Here is a 6,436-nt window from a genome sequence, read left to right as displayed (position 1 = left end):
TTAGAATATAAGAAATACAAAAACTTTAAATACAAAAATTATTATTTTATACAATACAAATTATAATAATACCCAAACCAATCCATACATCAATAATTTGCAAATTATACAAAAATGCATTTTTATCAGCATTTTACAATTCTCTCAATGGATGCCCTCAATATTCTTTGTATGCAAAGTTGAATAATACTAGACAGACATTTTTCCTGACCCTTTTCCAGAATAATCATAAGTATATCAATCATATCTGTCACTATTTCGCTATGTTTATTTTATATGCATTTAATTATTAAATCTATCTTGCATTGCATATAAAAATAAATTTCCACATATATAACATTTTGTAATTAATATTACATATATTACAAAAACCTTCATATAAATGTAATAATGTATCAAAAATATATTTTAAAAAATCATATCTAATGCTATATAAATGCTATGTGAATTTTGTTAATATATACTGTACACTTGCATTGAAGGCAATTCCACATTGAATATTGGATGAATCATTCTATGTTCAATCAACGTCCTTGGGATTTCTAACGAAAAACAGAAACAAGATTTAGATAAGCAGACAGTGATTATCCTCACATAATGCGACTAATCTCATAGTCCTTATTCAGACCATTCGGGGATAACGTGTTCAAGGTATGTATCCAATAAGCTTATAGACGAAGAATGATTTTTTTTAATATTCCCTCCCTGCCTTAGAATCTTAACTTCTTCCAGTACTTGATATCTTAATTGGACAATCGTATGTCCTTTTTCTTTAAAATGTGATGGGAGCGGTAATAAGATGTCATTGCACCTAATAGTGGACTTATGTTTGTTAATATGAGTTCCAACCTGCTGTGTTGCTTCACCAATATAAAGGAAACCACAAGGGCATTTAATCAAATATATCACGCTATTAGTCATGCAGGTAAAAAAAAAAAAACAACTTTCATTTTAAAGGGTTTTCAGGTCTGAGGATGAGTAAAAAATTCCCCTTTTATAACATTGTTACATTGAGAACAATTTAAACAGGCATATGTCACATTTTTTATTAGAAAACAATGTCTGTCTCGGTATCTTAACCCCTTTACCCTCGAAAGTAGTTTGCGCATTAATGACCAGGATAATTTTTACAATTCTGACCACTGTCAGTTTATGAGGTAATAAGTCTGGAATGCTTCAACGTATCCTGGTGATTCTAAGGTTATTTTTTATGACATATGGTACTTCATGATAGTGGTAAAATTTTGTTGATATGACTTGCGTTTATTTGTGAAAAAAATGGTAATTTGGTGAAAATTTTGCAATTTTCAAAATTTGAATTTGCATACCCTTAAATCAGAGATATGGTGCTCAAAATCACATACAAGAAGTTTATTAAAACTTCACGTGATTCACAGCAATTAATGGTATTTGAAGGGAAAAAATTAACATTTAACTTTTCTTCACTAAAATGCTACTTTAGACCCAAATTTTTTATTTTCACAAAGGTAACAGAAGAAATTGGACCCTAACAATTGATGTGCAATTTTTCCTGAGTACGCTGATACCCCAAATGTGGGAGAAAACCATTGTCTGGGCGCACAACAGGACTCGGAAGGGAAGGAGTGACGTTTTGAGATGCCAACTTTGATGGAATGGTCTACGGGCGTCATGTCGCGATTGCAGAGCCCCTGATGTGTTTCCTGGTATGTGAATTTTATAATGTAGTGGCACACATGAGATGTGTAGTGTTCATCAAGTTGTCATACGTCAGTTGTGTAGTGTTCGTCAGGTTGTCATATGTCAGCTGTGTAAGTCAGAAATGAATTTAGTAGTCCATGGATGCGTGGTACAGTCTGAAGCATTCTTTCATACACAAGCCAGGTTGTCAGGTTCTTTGGAGTAGGTGTCACATTGATAAATGGTGTCTATGTGTATTTACCTTCTGTAACACACTCGGCACCTCTTTTGTGACTTACCTTTTTTTTCACTTTGCGGGACCTCCCCTGGGAAATGTTGGTCTGGTACGATACGAGCATCTTCAGTTCCGAAAGTACTGTGTTCCACTCCTTCCTCACTGACAAATATCAGGGCCTCAATCACTACCTCCTGGAACTCAAGGTACGACATAGCAGTATGGCCAGCACATCGTGACAGCAGGAAAGCGTTGAGCATTGCCATCTGTACGATGTGCACGGCCAGCTTTTTGTACCATACTTTGACCTTTCTAAAAGCACTGTACGGCAGGAGGACTTGATCAGAGAGATAAACACCCCCCCTCCACATTTTTGTTGAACCCCAGTACACAGTCTGGTTTGGCGACCTGTGTAGAGGTACCTCGTACAGTGCTTAGAGTGCTGCCATCACCATGTATGGTGGTCAAGAAAAAGACATCCCTCTTGTCCTTGTACTTGACCACCAGCAGTTGGTCACTACATTGGGCTCTGCTGTCACCCCTCCTGAGTAGAGTTGAGCGAAACGGGTCAAAAAATTTCAAAAGTCGCCGACTTTTGGCAAAGTCGGGTTTCATGAAACGAAACCCGACCCTAGGATGAGGTCGGCCACGAGGTCGGTGACTTACGCGCCAAAGTCGCGTTTCAAAAGTTTGTGTTGCGCTCTTTTTCAGCCAATCAGGATCCACGGACAGTGTGGGCAACGTGATGACATAGGCAGAGGTCACCACCATCTTTCAGAAGGGCATGCAAGTGATTGGCGTCACAGGGGTTATAAAAGGGCGTGCACGCCGACCGCCATCTTACTTCTGCCGATCTTAGCATAGGGAGAGGTTGCTGATTCTGTAGGGAGAGCGTTAGGCAGGGAAGAAGAAAAAAAAAAAACTGCTTCTGCTGCTAGCGATTTTGCCTGTACAACACACCAGTCACTGTGTGTGCAGTGCAAGGGGAGGCTATATTGTGGTGGATCAGCGGTGTTGGTTGTTAGGCTGCCTTCTAAGGCTTCCTGACAGCTGCATTGCTGTTTCCCCACTACTCTGCAAACTGCTTTTTTAAAAGCAATCCCAATTTTTTTTTTGTCCTGCTGAGGTACTGAGCGTGCATTTTTTCACACCATACAGCGGTGTACGCTCCTCACACAGTACCGTGTAACGGCTGTTATCACAGCCACAGTGAAGCTGTGTGTCACTGTGGAAGGATAAGTGGAGGACTTGTTCCGTTCTTACAGACCTACACTCTAGGGAGATTCCTATTCTGCCCAATTCTACATACACCTTGTAGTTTGTGATACACTAGCCAATTTCTGCCTGTGACATAGCGCTCTGATATTCAGTGGGCCTCACACAATCCAAAAGTGTCCACCAGTGTCCACTAGTGTGTGCAAAAATTCAAAATCTCCCTTATCCTGTAGTCACTTTTTTCACACCTGTGCCATCGAGCCTGTGACATAGCGCTCTGATATTCAGTGGGCCTCACACAATCCAAAAGTGTCCACCAGTGTCCACTAGTGTGTGCAGAAATTCAAAATCTCCCTTATCCTGTAGTCACTTTTTTCACACCTGTGCCATCGAGCCTGCGACATAGCGCTCTGATATTCAGTGGGCCTCACACAATCCAAAAGTGTCCAGTGTCCACTAGTGTGTGCAGAAATTAAAAAAATCTCCGTTATCCTCTAGTGACATTTTTCACACCTGCGACATCGAGCCAGTGACATAGCGCTGTGATATTCAGTGGGCCTCACACAATCCAAAAGTGTCCAGTGTCCACAAGTGTCTGCAGAAATTCAAAATCTCCCTTATCCTGTAGTCACTTTTTTCACACCTGTGCCATCGAGCCTGTGACATAGCGCTCTGATATTCAGTGGGCCTCACACAATCCAAAAGTGTCCAGTGTCCACTAGTGTGTGCAGAAATTCAAAATCTCCCCTGTCCTATAGACACCTTGTACCTTGTTTTACATTACTATATAGTTTGTTGGATTTTGTCTACATTTCTACCAAAAATGAGGAAGGCTGGTGGAAGAGGCCGTGGAATTGGGCGGGGGTTGGCAGCTGGTAATGATGGTGTTGGTGGTGGATCTGATGGTAGTGGCAAAAGCAAAATAGGACCGAATGCAGGAGGTGTTGAGCCTGCATCATCGTCTGGCTCCACAAGGCCTCGAAGGCTTAGCTTTCTAGGAGTTGGCAAACCGCTTTTAAAGCCAGAGCTTCAGGAAAAAGTTTTGTCTTACATTGCTGACTCAGCCTCCAGCTCTATCGCCTCTTCTTCTGAAGTTGTAAAAAATAAAAGCACGGAGTCGTCATTGGAGGCTCATGTTCATGAACCACACCTTTCCTTGTGTCCTTCACCCCAACCAAGATTGAAGGATGACGCAGGCCATACTACTGATTACTCCATGGAGCTGTTTTCACATACCATGCCTGGATTATCAAGTGAAATGGTGAATTACCCAGGCCAAGATGAATCTGACATGGAGTGCACTGATGCACAGCCGCTGATAGATGATTCTGTTGGTACATTCACTCAGAGCACTACATTGTCCTCGCAGTGTACAGAGCCAGATTCTGACACTGATGAGACTCAGGTGCCCCTTCCCGCACACTATACCACCATACACGGTGACACAGAGGAAGGTGCACATGACATTGAAGAGGAGGTGATGGATGACCCAGTTGTTGACCCAGATTGGCATCCATTGGGGGAAGAGGGTGCTGCTTCCAATAGCTCAGATGAGGAGCATCCACAGCAGACATCGACATCGCAACAGCTGTTATCTGGCAGGCCCGGAGCACTCCAAAGACAGGTTCCAAAAATCAAAAGAGTTGCTGGACAGCTTGTCCAGAGGGTCAAAAGATCACAGCGTGCTAGGCCGCAAAATGTCTGCCAAAGTAGGAAGAGTGCAGTGTGGCACTTTTTTGAACAAAATCCTCATGATCAGGCCAAGGTTATCTGTAAGAAGTGCGCAAAGACCTTTAGCCGAGGGAAAAATCTGAAAAATTTGAATACCAGTTGCATGCTTAGACATTTAACCAGCATGCACTTGCAAGCGTGGACACAACACCAAACCTCAAGTGCCACATGTGCAACTGATCACAAAGAAGGTAGTCAGCAACGCTACATTGTTTCCCCCACTGTAAGCCCACCGGTTAGCACAGCAGCAAATGTTGAGGTGTCGTTGCAAGGCCACAGCAGTCAGGGAATCCCACTGTTATATCAACGAAATACTGAATCTAGGCCATCAGAAAGAACACCAACTCCATCACCATCATCAACCCTCTCTCAGTCCGCCCTGTCCACCGCTACTTCCACCATATGCAGCTCTCAAGTCCAGCTCACCCTCCCAGACACTATGAGTAGGTCAAGAAAGTACTCAGTCTCTCATCCGCGTACACTGGGTTTGAACGCCCACATTGCCAAACTAATCTCGTTTGAGATGATGCCCTATCGGTTGGTGGAAAGCGCAGCTTTCCGCAAACTCATGGCCTATGCAGTACCACGCTATGACCTACCCAGTCGCCACTTTTTCTCTCGCAAAGCCATCCCAGCCCTCCACCATCAGGTAAAAGACCGCATTGTCCATGTACTCAAGCAGTCAGTGAGTGGAAAGGTGCACCTCACAACTGATGCATGGTCCAGTCGGCATGGCCAGGGCCATTACGTGTCCATCACTGCGCACTGGGTTAATGTGGTGGATGCAGGGTCCACAGGGGACAGCGGTGGTCGGACAGTGCTGCCTAGCCCACGGTATAGGAAACAGTTGGCTGTAGGCGTTCGACCCTCCTCCTCCTCCTCCAGAAGCGAAAGCTCGTCCACAGAGCGCAGTCGTACGAGCACTCCATCTGCAGCTGCCACTGTTGCACACGAGGTGTCCCCCTATCGAGCAGCTAGTGGAAAGCGTCAGCAGGCTGTGTTGCAGATGATGTGTTTGGGCGACAGACACACCGCCGAGGTGCTGGCCGAGTACTTGAAGCGACAAACAGTCATGGCTGGGCAGTGTACATCTTGAGGCAGGCAAGGTAGTTAGTGATAACGGCCGTAATTTTGTGGCAGCCATAGCCCTTTCAAAACTCAGCCACATACCTTGCTTGGCTCACACCTTGAACCTGGTGGTGCAGTGCTTCCTCAAAAATTATCCGGAGTTAACAGCCCTGCTCCATAAGGTGCGAAGACTGTGCGCGCACATCCGCCGGTCGCCTGTACACTCCGTTCGTATGCAGAAGCTGCAGCGATTGCTCCACCTTCCCAACCACCGCCTCATTATCGACATTGCAACAAGGTGGAACTCCACCCTGCACATGGTGGAGCGGCTGTGCGAGCAGAGGCAGGCCATAATGCATTTGTGGGAGGATACACGGCCAGGCACTTTGAGAGCAGACATGGAGTTGACAGGTGTGCAGTGGTCAAAGTTGAAAGACCTCTGTAAAGTCCTTCAGTGTTTTGAGGAATGCACACGGCTGGTAAGCGCAGACGACGCCATCCTAAGCATGAGCATCCCACTTATGCGTC

General features: G+C 44.4%; 1 long non-coding RNA gene across 1 annotated transcript in view; it reads right to left on the bottom strand.

Moving 5' to 3' along the window:
- LOC141099191 (uncharacterized) overlaps positions 1-6,436 on the bottom strand; it is a 28,486-nt gene continuing 22,050 nt past the window's right edge. Inside the window, exon 3 of the long non-coding RNA XR_012234443.1 lies at positions 1-542. This is a non-coding gene — a long non-coding RNA (uncharacterized lncRNA). The remainder of the gene's footprint in view (positions 543-6,436) is intronic.

The sequence above is a fragment of the Dendrobates tinctorius genome, unplaced genomic scaffold (genome assembly GCF_039654945.1).
Source record: "Dendrobates tinctorius isolate UK_male_01 unplaced genomic scaffold, ASM3965494v1 ptg000098l, whole genome shotgun sequence".
Lineage (NCBI taxonomy): Eukaryota > Metazoa > Chordata > Amphibia > Anura > Dendrobatidae > Dendrobates > Dendrobates tinctorius.
Note: the sequence above shows the minus strand (reverse complement) of the source record. Positions and strands in the feature narration are given on the sequence as shown.